This window comes from Tenrec ecaudatus, chromosome 13 (genome assembly GCF_050624435.1).
Source record: "Tenrec ecaudatus isolate mTenEca1 chromosome 13, mTenEca1.hap1, whole genome shotgun sequence".
In the NCBI taxonomy this organism is placed as follows: Eukaryota; Metazoa; Chordata; class Mammalia; order Afrosoricida; family Tenrecidae; genus Tenrec; species Tenrec ecaudatus.
In genome coordinates this window covers 10,802,929-10,818,072 of record NC_134542.1, presented here as the reverse complement: position 1 = coordinate 10,818,072, position 15,144 = coordinate 10,802,929, and the positions used below count along the sequence as shown (strand labels likewise).

At 41.8% G+C, this 15,144-nt stretch overlaps 1 non-coding gene across 1 annotated transcript; it reads left to right on the top strand.

The window, feature by feature from the left end:
• The first annotated feature begins 4,996 nt into the window (after nt 1-4,996).
• On the top strand, nt 4,997-5,188 carry LOC142425020 (U2 spliceosomal RNA). Its single transcript, XR_012779420.1, has one exon. It is a non-coding gene; the product is annotated as a U2 spliceosomal RNA (small nuclear RNA).
• Nucleotides 5,189-15,144: the final 9,956 nt, after the last annotated feature.

The window sequence follows — 15,144 nt, the reverse complement described above, 5'->3', positions numbered from 1 at the left end:
TCAGGAACAGATTTGCCGCATGGAAGGACGAGGATCAGAAAGGTTGTGGGATGACCTCAAGGACTTCCCGTGAAGAAAGCCAAAGTCATTAAAACGACAGGAGTCAGGGGGGCTGAGATAGCAGTTGGTGACTGGCAGCCTTGGGGGGCTGCTGGGCTGAAGTGAGGCCAGGAGAACCTGTCCCCTGTGGGACAGCAGCACTGGGCTCCATAGGGCTTCCCATGCCTGGGACCTTTTCGAAGAAGCCCTGGTGGCCTCGTGGTTAATTTCTCAACTGTTATCCGAAATGGAACCCATGGGAGAAAGGTGTGGCAATCAGCTTATGCCTGTAAAGATTCACAGACTTGGACACCCAGGGGGCTGGCTCAGTGGGTGTGGGGATCCAGGGATAAGCTCACCTCCCCCTCCCTCTCCAAACCCCTCAAAACCCTGGGGGAAGGCCTGAATTTTGTTGGATTTTCAAGCTTCAGCTTTCTCCCACTGAATTGCAAGTCTGTGTTTGGCCCATGAGTTTCACCTACCTGGGAGATTCAGACTCCAAGTTTTTGGTTCTTTTTAAGCTTTTGGGATCTTTGCTTTGGAAAGCATGGCTATAGAGCAGCAGTTCTCAACCTGTAGGTCGCGACCCCTTTGGTAGTTGAATGACCCTTTCACAGGGGTCGCCCTGTTCACAACAGTACAAAATGACAGTTTTGAAGTAACAATGAAAATAATGTTATGGTTGGGGGGGTCACCACAACTTGAGGAACTGTATTAAAGGGCCATGGCATTAGGAAGGTTGAGAACCACTGCTATAGAGCATCTGCCTACAACCACGTACAAAATCATACTTTATATACTCCATGTTCTGATTATTAATGGATGTTTACAGCCATTCCTTCTCATTTTGAGGCATGCCCCACCAGCAGGCAAAAGTCCCCCAAATTTTGCTCCATCAATCATGACCCTACTTTGAAGAGGCAGCTCTTCCTCAGTCGTATCTTGGGTGCCTTTCAACCCGAGGGGCTCATCTTCAGCACCTTAGTAGACAGTGCTGTGTTGCTATCCATAGATTTTTCAATGGCTGATCTTTCAGAACGGGCTGCCTCTTCCTTCTTCCTAGTCTATCCTAGTCTGGAAGCTCCACTGAAACTTTTTCACCACGAGTGACCCTCTTGGTAATTGAAACACTGGTGGCAAAAGTTCCAGCATCACAGCAACCTGTTGGCCACCCACAGAATGGCAAACTGACAGGTGAGTGGGGATCCTAGCATAGAAGGCTTGTCATCTCCATGGAGTAAAAGTTCAATCCACTGTACAGCTAACTATACAGACTTGAATAATCTGGAGTCAAAAAACCTGTTGAAGTTGATGCAACCAAGAATGCTGGGTCAAAGCAAATGTATCAGATTTTTGCCTTATGTCTGTTGAACTTGCCAATTAAAATGAAAGACATTGTCACGTCAATTGTTCTTCCAACAACACCCACCACCTTAGCTCATTTGCTCCCCTTTGAAATTACTCTGCATCAGATATTTCCTACTTTAAAACCACTGTGTGCATCAGTGTTTATTATCTTTATATGCAGTTAATAGCTTTCCCTGAAGATAGTTGATAAAGTGCATCAACCTATTTTTGAAGCAATTTAAGTACAGGGAAGATCAAAAAAGAAAAATAAAATGAAATAGGTCTAAATAAGATAGACGTGTGTTTTGCTATTTATAATGATAAAAAAAACAAGATCAAAACCTAAAGATGTTCATTGTAAGAATTTTGACCCCCCCCCATTAGTAATGTTAATCCGATCCCAAGATAAATAAAAGGAGATATGTAGATAGACTGCTTATATATTGAGCATCCAAATAGTCAGCAGTTTGAAACCACTAGCCACCTGGAGGGAGAAAGATGAGTCTTTCTACTGACGCAAAGAGTTATCACAGATACTTGAGTATAAACCAACCCAATTATCAGCTGAGGCACCTAATTTTACCACAAAAACTGCATAGAAAATGTGCTGAAAAAACCCAGCTTATACTTGAATATATATGGTACACTCTCCAAAACCCACAGAGGAAGTTCTGTCCTTTCCTATAGGATTGCTATGAGTCAGCATTGGCTCAATGGCAGTGAGAGATATTGCTATTTCATTTTCAAAAGGAAAACCCTCACAACTGGATCAATGCACATCACGATAAATGGTGAAGAAACTGATGTTGTCAAGGATTTCATTGTTCTTGAAACAATGATCAATGCCTGTGGATGAGGCCGTTGTGAAAAGCAAGAACCCAAGGACATATTGCAGTGTTGCCCTGCTGTACAATTGCTCTAATGTGTTACAAACAAGAATGTCACTTTGAAGACGAGGGTGCACTGACCGTGGTCTTCACAATCACGCCATATGCCCGTGCAAGCTGGACACGGGTGGTCCCGGAAGAAGGGATGCACTTGAACTGCGGTCTTGTGACTCACTGCCATCCAGTCAATGTTGACACATAACAACCTTATAGGACAGGGCAGAACTGTCCCTGAGGGTTTCTGAGAGTGTCACTGTGTGCGGGAATGGAGAGCCACATCTTTGTCCTGCACAGCAGCGGGTGGTTTCAAATGGTTGACCTTGTGGATTGCAGGCAGCTCCTAGCCACTGCACCCCCAGGGCTCCCCGTGGTCTTGGGAAGGAGCACTGCATGTGAATGCCAGAAGAGTGAGCACACAAGTCTTGCAGGAGACACAGAGAGAACGCTCCTTAGAAGTGAGGATGGCGAGAGTTTGTCACACTTAGCATCAGGAAGAAACTAGCTGGCAGAGAAGGGCACAGCATTGGTAGAGGATGAGGGCAAACGAGGGGAATTCGTCATGAGCTGGACTGACATAACAGCTGCAGCGGTGGTTGGAGCAGCCCCACACTCGCGAGAACAGTGCAGTGGTGTTTTGTTCTGTTATACAGAGGTTGCCAGGAATGAGCCCATGCAAGGGCAGCCAACAACAACGACACCAGGGGCTTCAAGAGTTCAAAACAATCCATTATCTTTTCATCCCTTTTCTCCACGAACATTTTGAAGTCTCCTTGTATGGTTCCATTGATTACAATAGGGGTGTGATTCCATCAGGGGCCCTAATTGTACACTGCGGGTTAGGCACTGGGCTGCTAAGCACAAGGTCAGCGATTCAAACGACTGGCCACTCTAGGGTAAAGATGAGGCTACACACTCCCATAAAAATTTAAAACCTCAGGAACCACAGGGTTGATGTGAGTCAGAATCTACTCAATGGCTGTGGGGTGTGGGGAGTCATTGTGTAATGATTAAGTGTTCACCTGATAAGTGATTTTAGACATATGATCGGGGGGGACCAGTCCCTAGAGAAGGACACCATTCTTGGTAAAGTAAAAAACTCATTGCCATCAAGTTGACTCCAACTTGAAGTGACCCTACAGGACAGGGTAGAACTGCCCTGTGGGTTTCAGAGACTGTAACTCTTTACAGGAGTGGAGAGCTTCATCTTTCTACCATGGAGTGGAAGGCGGTTTCGAACTGCTGACCTTATGGTCAGCAGCCCAACATGTACCCACTATACTACCAGGGCTCCTTGGTAAAGTAGAGGGTCAAGGAAGACCAACAACAAGATGGATCCACACTGTGGGTGCAACAATGGGCTCAAATAGAACCATGCTTGTGAGGATGACAGAGTCATAATGAATCAGAGTCAACTCCACAGCACCCACCAATAACAAGTGTGAACATTTGAGAAACAAATTCAGAATTTTCATACAGCTGCCATAAGACTTATAAAGGCTCTGACCTAACCTAAGTCTAACAGGAACCCTAACTCAGTGATTCTCATCCAGGGGTATTTTTGTCTTCCAGGGGCATTTGGCACCTTTTGAAGATACTATATATACTTGTGTATAAGCCGAAGTTTTTCAGCACATTTTTTAATACAGTTTTTGTGGTAAAATTAGGTGCCTCAGCTGATATTTAGGTTGGCTTATACTTGAGTACATAGTGTTTGGGCCGGGTCAGGACCAAGGCAGCCCCTTGTATCAGCTTCTCGAGAAGACAAATGGCATGGCTGAATTTCAAAGCACCTGAGCTTCAAAGCACCTGCCTTCAGCATTTCACAGAGCTTACCTCCCCAGACAGAACACAGTCCACCCTCTCCATAGCATTGTTTCCTAAGAACAAGAGAGCCTCCTTGGACAGAACACAGCCCCCCTCTCGATAGCATTGTTTCCTAGGAACAAGATGACCTCCCCAGACAGAACACAGCCCCCCTCTCCCTAACATTGTTTCCTAGGGACAACATGATTTACTAACAAAACGTCACCTGGCCCTAGACTTGTAACAGCAGTACAAAGAACCTCCCTTCCCCTTACTGACCCATATGCCTTTGATCTCATACCCTATAGATGTCCTGCTGCCCTAGTACCAGGAGTGACTTCCCTGACCTAACTCGTTAGGTTGCGAAACCCCACCGGGGGCTCAAGATGTTCCCGTCCCATTCCCTGCTCTCCCTTCCCTCCCTCAATAAAATCCCTTTCTTTCACTTCTTGTTTTTGTCTAAACCCTGTCTCTGTCTTATAACCCCGTCTCCATCTCTCATATACGGTACTTGCGTTGCCATGATGGGGAGGGTGTGGAATGCTACTAACATCTAGAGAATAGAGTTAGAGGCGCTGCTAAACATCCCACAGTGCACATAGAGAATTATCCATCCCCAAATATGGAGAATGTTAGGGTCGAGAAAGGCAGACTCAAACTCTGCCTAACTCTACCCAAGTACTTAGGAGCACATGTGGCCTCATGACACATCCCTAGGAAAATCCATATTATAGTGCACATTCTACTGAAGTACTCCGATTGTGTTCTTACTATGTGCTGTGGACTGAGCTGTCAGTTGTTGTCAGATTTCTTGCCATACTCACGACCTTCTTTCTTTAAGCCCTGGCTTCATTTATCTGAAGGCTTGGGGGCAGCAAACCAATCCTACCTTACTGAACTTTTCCTAAAAAATCGACACTATCGCTTCTCGGCCTTTTGGCTAAGATCAAGTGTAGTATCTGTTCTTATCAGTTTAATATCTGATAACGTCCTCTATCTGAGGACAATATATTAAATGGATTTTTGGAATTAGGAGATGGAATAGGAGCTTGCTCCATCCACTCCACGCATCGACCTGGTATTGCAGTACTTCCAGGAATGGTACATTAAAAAAATAATAATAATAAATAAATAAATAGATTGACACTAGTTGGAGTTCTTGTTATCACAAGGAGATCAAAGAGAATTTGTGCTAAAGGACCTTTCAAGGATGACTTTTGTGAAACATTTACCTCTTCTTTTCTTTAAATCATTTTATTGGGGGCTTGTACAACTCTTATCACAATCCATACATACATACATTGTGTCAAGCACACATGTACATTTACTACCATCATCATTCTCAAGACCTTTGCTTTCTGCTTGAGCCCTGATATCAGCTTCTCATTTCCCCCCTCCCGCTTTCCACTCCCTCATGAACTCTTGATAATTTATAAATTATTATTATTTTGTCATACCTTACACTGTCCAACATCTCCCATCACCCACTTTTCTGGTGTCCATCCCCCAAGGAGGAGGTTCTATGTAGATCCTTATAATTATTTCCCCCTTTCTACCCCACCTTCCTCCACCAATACATGTGTATTTTCTAAGGACACATTATCTGAAGAGGTCATTTTTTATTAATTGGGATTAATACATATATCAAATCATCCCAACCACATCCAGCAGGATTGTACATTTGCTACCACAATCAGTTTCCAAACGTCCTTCTTTTATCAGGGCCTCTTGATGCCATCACCCCCACACCCCATTCTTTAATGTTCTGTTTTCCCCCCTCTGCCTCTCCAGAAGCAAGCCTTTAGAAAGGAAATGAACTTACACTTCATCAGAGCTTCTAGTAGTTTTCTAGAAACCAAGCAGGACTTGTCAGAAAGGGAAATGAAGAAACTGAGCTCAACAATGGGGTCTGAAATGATCAATGGGCATGTGGGTGTGGATCCTCCAACTTCAAAATAAATACCTTCAAAGTCTCATTTGATGTGAAAGTATTGTTGGGCCAGGAAAAAATGTGTGCCTTGTTGGGTGGACTTCAAAGCTGGTTTCTAGCTCGGTGCTGGTATCTTCATAACACAGATGCTTATTTATATCAGCCAACCCACCCGACCCTCCTGACAACACACTCCCTGTGAGAAAGTGTCTCAAACTCTACAAAGTATCTTCTAGAAACAAGCAAACAGAAAAGAGTACGTGGACAGGCCACTCTATAGCCTCTGAGCTGGGAGGGGCTTTTTTTTCCCTCCATGAAGCACAAAGCACAAATTGAAAGCTAACTCCAGTCATGAAAATGGCAAACCCTCAGTTCCACTTAGACCTTCTGGGGCCTTCTCTCGGCTCCTCCATCTCGTTGCCTTCTTCATGTTGCACAAAAGACAGCACCAGAAAGTGAGTAAGAATTAATAGATCCTCACTAAACAAGTTGTCAAGGATTTTGTCTTGCTTGGATCCACAATGTTCACTGTAGCAGGAGTCAAGCGATCAAATGACTCATTGCTCGGTCAATCTGTTGCACAAGCAGCATTGAAAAGCAAGGATGCTACTTTGAGGACTAAGGTGGGCCTAACCCAAGCCATGTTGTTTTCAATTGCCTCATAGGCATATGAAAGTTGGACATTGAATAAAGAAGATGGAAGAGAAATGGATGCATTTGGACCATGGTGTTGCTGAAAGATATTGAAAGGACCATGGACTGCCAAAGAAACATCCGTCTTTGAAGAAGTAGACCCAAAATGCTCGGTAGAGGCAAGAATGGTGAGTCTTCATCTTGTGTATTTTGGACATCTTGTAGAAATACATCATGCTTGGTAAAGCACAAGGGCAGTGGGGGTGGGGGGTGAGAAGGAAGACCTTCAAGGATAGGGATTGACATGGTGGCTGAAACAATGCCCTCAAACATAAGAACAATTGTGAGGATGGTGCGGGACTGCGCGGTGTTGCATTTTATTGTACATAGGGTCGCTGTGAGTCAGTACTGACTCAAGAGCATCTAACAACAACTAACACACTACACAAGTCAAGACAACACATACTCACCCCTCCAACCTGAGACCACACAGACTCCACCACACCTTGTCTCTCTCCTTCCCACAGTTCTCCATCCTTGGCTGCCACTATCACCACCAACAAGGATGACTTGTTAAGGCACACCTGTCTTTGTTCTTACTAATGGCAATGGAATGGAAATGCCACACTTATAAAGTCTAAAGAAAAGAAATTATATAAGATAGGACACTAAGGAGGTTGTGGAGATGGATAGGATGGGAGGTTGCTGAACAATTAGATTGGAGGTAGCTTTTTAAAGTAGATACCTGGCTATGGTGAGCAATGGGGAAGCTGGGTAACAGGTGGGGCAAATGCCAGCTTGTAGAGCTAAACAAATACAAACATTTCGTTGTAGTTGTCTTGATTCTAGAGTAGTAGCTTACAAACGTCTTTGAGCATAGCCCAAGAAAGAAATCAATCTCAATTAGTCCGTATGTACAAGGGGACTTCAAAAAGTTCATGGAAAGGGGGTACTAAAAGCTAATGGGCATTTCAACTAACTTTTGGAAACTGCTTTGTGTGTGTAATCAGAATTTGTCCTGAGAAGTTAATATGCTCCCTAGTCCAGTCCAATCTGCCTTTCCTTTTATGATGGGAAGACCTCTTCTACTCTTGCTTTGAAAATACTAGCAAGACCTCTGCTTGGCATACCTGTACCCGCATCTGCCAAGAAACAGACCACTTGTGCTGAAAAGAAAAAGAAATGTGTGTTAGCAACTACTCAGTTGAGTGTAGGTTTATGCTCTGTGAAGGTCAAACGATCTGTCTTTGAAGACATACAGGCAGGTTACTCCTTGGAGGAAAAGAGGGCGAGACTTTATCTTTCATGTCGTCAGGCGAGACCAGTCCCTGGAGAAAGACAACATGTTTGGAAAGTCGAAGGGCAGTGATAGAGGGGAAGTCCCTGGAGGAGCTGGATTGGCACAGCGATTGAAACAGTGGGCGCACGAATAGGAACAGGCCTGGGCAGTGTTTCATTCTCTTGTGCCAAGAGTCCCCATCAGTCGGGACCATCTCGATGGCAGCTAACAGCAACCCCAATGTTTGGGTCATAGTTATGTTACTCTTCTTGGGGTTCCACAGGACAGAGATACATCGGTTAAAGCTATTTCCAAACAGGTCGAATTTACTACCATAGAGTGACACAGTTACATGGGGAGAGTAACTCAGAGTATTACATTGTCCGCATACCGATAAGATAAAGCTTTGAAGACCTACAACCAGAGGCTGAAAGAGCTGCTGCCACTTCAGTAGATGTTGTAGAATTTTGGGGATGGTGTTTTGTAATCCCATACCTGTAGCGCAACACCTGGTTAAAATCTGCTGTAGAAAAAGCCCCCCTCCAGGGCCAGTGCAAAAGATGCTTTTGGAGTAGCCCTGCTTGGAATCTTTGAGCCACTGCTCAAAAACACTCAAATGCACGCATTCTGGCTTTGGTGGTCTCAACCAGTGGGCAGCTAGGTTCTGGGAAATGGTGGTAAATTCTTGGCGATCTCTATGAGGTTCTTCTGATCCAGCACCTTTTCTTAGTGGCGTTTGAGGGAGTTCTTTGCTGGGTTTTGCATGGAAAAAACAAACAAACTCTTCTTGGGCCTTGGTAGAACAAAACAGAAAAGGAAAACCACAGAGACAGAGACCAAAGGCATGACTTTGTGGTAAAAGTAGGAGAGGTTCTCCCGGGGTTCTAAGAGTTGGGCCAGCACTGAGGTGCTGTGGAGGCCACCAACCAGCGTGACGCTCCTGCAGTAGCCGCTGACATTCTGATAATGCTCTGGACTGACCACGTTGCAGATGTAGGCATATCAGGCCAGAGCTCACATGCCTTTTAGCCCTTGACCAGATGTAAGCAGCAGCCAGGTAGCAATGACACTAATTCCTTACAAAACGGTGATGGGCTTGTAGAGGACATAATCCGAAAGGATGACCAGAGGGAAGCAAACCGAACCAAACTCACTGCCATCGAGTCAATGCTGAGTCACAGTCACCAGTTTCTGAGACTATAACTGTTTACTGGAGTAGAAAGCCCAGTCTTTCTCCAACAGAGCTGCTGATGGTTTTGAACTGCTGATCATGAGGATCACAGCCCAATACGTAACCGCTACACCACCAGGGCTCTTGCAACACAGGGATGAGGAAGTGCCAAGAGAAAAGCAGTCTTTGTAAACTGAAAGATGAAATAGGAGAACTCGAGGACAAAAATACTAGTGTCAGCGAGTGATTCGGACACATCCAGGATCTGCCCCCGTGCCATGGTGGGTTCAACTTGGTACTTCCCATGAATTTCTGCCAATGCAATGGAAAGCCAGGGGAAGCTGGAATTCCCAGGTATATAACAAGGCATACCATCCAGGCAACATCCAGACAGGTGGCTTCTACCTGAAGGCCTTAGAAAAAGAGCAGCAATTGCCCTTTGTCCTCTTCTTTTGAAATTGTTAACACGGCACTGGATCTGCATGTGCTGTTGAGCTTGGGCAAAGCGGCCATCATGGCCCAGTTAACCTTCCACTCTTACCGGGGGCCCTCAAAGCAGTCCGGGCTGCTCAACCACTGTTGCCTGTGAGTGAGAAGTTATTAGCTTTTCAAAAACTGAAACACGTCTGGATGTGAGTGAACTTTGAACTTTGAATTGTAGGGTCTACAGCAAAACCCAAACTCACCGATTATAAGGATCTGCATGTGACCTCCTCCCTGGGGGACGGAAAACAGAAAAGGGGGTGAAGGGAGATGTCGGACAGGGCAAGATATGACAAAATAATAATTTGTCAATTATCAAGGGCTCATGAGGGAGGGGGAGCATGAAGGGAGGGGGAAAAAAAGAGGACCTGATGCAAAGGGCTTAAGTGGAGAGCAAATGCTTTGAAAATGATGAGGGCAAAGATTGTACAGATGTGCTTTACACAATTGATGTGGATTGTGATAAAGTTGTATGAGTCCCTAATAAAATGTTTAAAACAAAAAAACAAACCCAAACTCACTGCTATCAATTCTGACTCATGGCAATTATGTAGGGCAGGGTTCTTCAGAGCTTACCCCTCTTCAAAGTTAGAACCACAGTAGGTTTTAAAAAGGTAAGTCCGTCTTAGAAGGACCTGATCATCTTCACGTGTGTTTGATCTACATCGGCATGGGATTCGGTAACAAACCCAAACCAAACTGACTGCCAGCGAGTCCATTCTGACTCACTGAGACCCCATAGGACCAGATAGAACTGGGTTTCTGAGAGTAGAAAGCCCCATCTTTCTCCCGTTCAAACTGCTGACCATGCAGCTAGCAGACTAACGTATAAGGTGACCAGATTTTAACATTGGTAAACAGGATACCATTGATTGAGGTGGGGGGGTGTTCTTGATTAAAAATTTGGTCTATATGGAGCAACAAAAATTTTCATAGAAGGCAAAAATAGTATTGTAACATATTTTTTTAAATTTCAGCATAAGTACAATTTACAAATATAATACATTAAAATTATATATAGTATTATTTTATTCTTTGGCATATTTCTCATTTAAGTAAAATTTTTAGTAGACTGCTGTCGTTGTTTAAAAGGTCATGAAAATTTTCACAAGAATTTGTTAAATTATATTTCACACATAAAATGGCTTTCAAAGTCTCAACATTTAATTGTGATTTTTCTGATGTCCACACTTTATTTACCATAGGAAAAAACTCATTCAGTCACAGCATTAGTTCCTGGTAAGGACAGCGCGTATTCCAAAATTTTTAGTGCATTATTGTATGGAACATGGTTTGTTTCAAATTGATGAAATATTTCTAACCATTTGTTCTCTATTGTGATTTTTGCTGATGCCCAAGATTTAACCTTTTCCTTATCAATATATATTTTTAATAATGATACCTTATTAAAAAGATCATTTTCAGACATATTACTACATGGGAAATTTTGAGTAATATGATTGAATGATTTTTGCATATCATTCCAATTAAGTTCTTGTTTTAATGTAATCCAATGAAAATGTTCAATATCATTGTAATGTACCATCCACTCTTCTAAATAATCTATGCAGTTACTATAGAACTTTTTAATGTGATGCATGATGTCGGCATGATTTTTTGCACCTTGTTCTTCTAGCTGGCTTATACTATTATGGATAGTTAATGGAAGAAAATTATTTTCTAATCGCTCTTGACACTGAAATTTTAAATTATTAACTTCATTTGATACTTCGAAATTTTTTTACCTTCAGTAAGTTTTATAGCATTTTGAAAAAGCGCTGCTTGATTGTATGCAAACTCTAGCCAAATTTTTGAAGATTCTTTTTTAAAAAACTCTTCTAAAATTCTAGGACATTAATTCTGTGATAGAAAGTAGGATTTCAAAGGATCATATATTTTCAAAACTCTTTCAACAGCTGGCAAAAGAGCTAACCAGCGCGTTTCACTGTATCCAAGTATTTTCTGATATTCAACTTTCGCAGTTTCACAAAATTCTTTAAGCATTTCAACACGCACAGTGTATATCTAGAAATAAGAATATATTTTAATAACAGTATTTTCCACATCTATGGGCAACAAATCAGCAGCTGTTTGAATCGCATTAAGTATTATGTGTGCTGCACAACCAACACCAATAATGTTTTGATTAAGGTTTTTGTTTAATTTATAAAAAATATTTGTATCTCTTCTTGCTTTTCCTCCAAAATTTGCATTCGTGCTGTCTGCACAATATGCAACCATTTTATGTTTTAAATTGCTTTTTCCAAAATATTAATAATGGAACTGAAAATTATTTCAGAAGTTTTGCCGGGCACAGAAATGAAATCTAAAATTCTAATTTTTATTCGTTTCCAAATAAAAAAATCTAATAATGGTTGGAAATAACTTTATATCCTTATGATTAGATGCACCAGAATATATGGATATAAAATTAATTTTTTCTATATTTTTGTTTAATTCTGAAAATGCATATGGGGAAAGCACATTACACACAATTGCCTCAGATTTTGTTCTAGCACAGGCAAATTTTTTGTTGATTAACTTTTTGACAACTTGTGATGTTCAGTCCATAGATCTGAAGGAATGATTGTGATTAATAGCATGAAAAGACATAAGTCCTTCTGCTAATGCTAATTTCTTTTCTTTGTCTCCATAAGTTGTTTTCCCTCCAAATTCCTGTATTTTGGAGGAAGATGCAGCGGTATTTAAATATCTTTTATGTTTCTGTGTCTCCAAGTGATTTGAAATATCATTCTTCCTGCCGTGTGAAATAGAAAATTTATCATTACATTTCTCCCATTTTACCATGTAATCACTTTTGGTTTTTTTAATAAAAGGAAATTCACTTCTTAGACCATCACTGAATATGCATCCTCTTTTCTTACTCATTATGTTAAAAATCTAAAAAAATAATTTGAAATCATATTATAAATGAGTATATACATATTGCTTAAAATATAGCAAGTTGGTACATGATTACATCAACATATTTTGTTAGTTTATAAATTAAATTAATTTGATTGTTATAAAGTAATTATATATTTTAAATTATTTTAATTTTAATCGTTTTTTAAAAAACATTTTATTAGGGGCTCATACAACTCTTATCACAATCCATACATATACATACATCAATTGTATAAAGCACATCTGTACATTCTTTGCCCTAATCATTTTCTTTTTTATCCTAATTTTAATCTTATATTTCTTTCTAAATAATAACAATACTAACTTGTATCATTTTTTCTCTGAATTTGCCATAATGTAAGTCTTAAGTGTCACTTTCAAGGCCAGCACTAGACTTTTTGCTGCCACTATAAAATATAAATAATACAAGTACTGTCTGTTAAATTCAAGAAGATTTATGTATTTATGAAATAAATAAATTACATAAATTATCTGAACAGCTAATTCATTGACATCACTTGTTTAACTAGCACTAGCATGCAGTACAATGTGTATCATCTGAGAGACAGTTACAAAATGTTTTCGTAGTTGCCAATGCCAAAAAATACCATTGTTAATAAGTCCAAACAATGGTGGTCAAATTCTAACAACTGATCAACAATGTGAACTTTGATAAGCAGTTCTCGATAATCAGTTCTCAACAATTATTTGTTATTATTAAAGTTTAACATTATAAAATTAACAAAAATAATATAAAACTCATATCCTGGCGAAATAGCCATGATATTGAGTGCCGCTGATTTGAATTGTTGCTCATCTTCGTAATTAGTCAAATGTGTAATTAATGTCAAGGTGATAATTTTAAGTTTGCACCAATCAGTTCTGCTGGCAGTTAAGGGGGCAGGTCCCGGGACATGTCTGTTCATCAGAAAGAATCCCCAGAGTGAGGTATTCAATAATTGCATATAAATAAATAACAACAAAACAAGTCAGCTGCTTCATTCATACTCAATTCTGACTCATAAGTGACCTTAAAGGATGGAGTAGAACTGCCCTGTGGGTTTCTAAGACGTTCGAACTGCCAACCTTTCAAATAACTGAAGGTCACTTAACTAAAAATGATCCCGATTCTCTCTCTCTCTCTCTCTCTCTCTCTCTCTCTCTCTCTCTCTCTCTCTCTCTCTCTCTCTCTCTCTCTCTCTCTCTCTCTCTCTCTCTCTCTCTCTCTCTCTCTCGCTCACTGCCAGACCCATTGTAACTTTGTGGTGATTGTTTGAGAATAGGCATTTGTGGGCTATTCATAGTAGGATGCAGGCGAGAACAGAGTTTGTAACAGATGTTGGAGCCAGAGAATGCCATGCTCTGCTTCTTACCCCACTCTGACTGTTTGCGGGGGCACAAGACGTCACTCACAATTTCTGAGACCAGACACGTGGGCTCGGAAGGGACCATGGCTTTATGTCTCTACCTTGGAAACACTTATAGATCCCACGGCCAAAACTGGTCGCCAGTTTACAAACAGACTGTTGATTTAACTCTAGATGCCTGGACTGGTTGTCTTGACTAAATCAGCAAATTCATCACCACCATAATTTTTGAAACCTTCCCCCCAAAACCAGAATCACAAACGGAGAGGATCCTGTGGAAAGTGGCTCCAACAAACCCCCACAGATGTGGACTTTCTGCTCCAGTAGGGTGCCCCTCCCTACTGGGATCTTCATTTCTTGTAAAATGACAACGTGTTGGCATTTTGTTGGTTGATGTTCTAATGGCGTGCCTTTCTTTGTTGTTTGCTGCTGCTGTTGTTATTGTTAGGTGGCATCCAGTTGGCTCTGACTCATAGCAACCCCATGCTCAAAAGGATGCACCCCCCTCCCGTCCTGCACCCTCCCCACTGTTCTTATGTTTGAGCCATTGTGTGGTCACTGTGTCAATTCACCTCCTTGAGGGCCTTCCTCTTTCTCACTGCCCCTCTGCTTTCCCAAGCCTGATGTCCTACTCCAGGGACTGGTCTCTCCTGACCCCATATCTACAGCACATGAGAGGAGGCGTCACCGTCCTGGTCACTAAGGAACATTCTGGCTCTAGTTCTCCCAGGCAGAGCTGCTGTTCTTTTGGCAGTCCACGGAACTTTCAGTATTCCTCACCAGCACCAGAGCTCAATGCCTCACTTTTTCTTTGGTCTTCCATGACATGGACAAGTTAGACCTTAGTCCTCGAAGTAATATCCTGGCTTTTCTACACTCTAAAGAGATCCCTGCAGCAGATTTATCCAGTGCAATGTGTTGTTTCATCTCTTTGCTGCTGCTTCCACAAGCATTGATTATACATCCAAGCAAGATGAAATCCTTGACAACGTCAACCTTTCCTCCATGTATCATGAAGTTACCTATTGGTCCAGTTGTGAGGATCTTGATCTTCTTTACATTGAGTTGTGCACAGCAGAATGGAAGGCTGCACAGTCCTGCACCCTCCTCACAATTGTTTCTATGCCTGAGTCCATTAATGCAGCCATTGTGTTGCTCCATCTCTCGAGGGCCTTCCACTATTTTGCTGGGGCTGGTCTCTTGACAATATGTCCGAAGTATGTAAGGCGAAGTCTTGCCATTCTTGACTCTAAGGAACACTCTGGCCTTACTTCTTCCAATATAGATACATTTGTCTT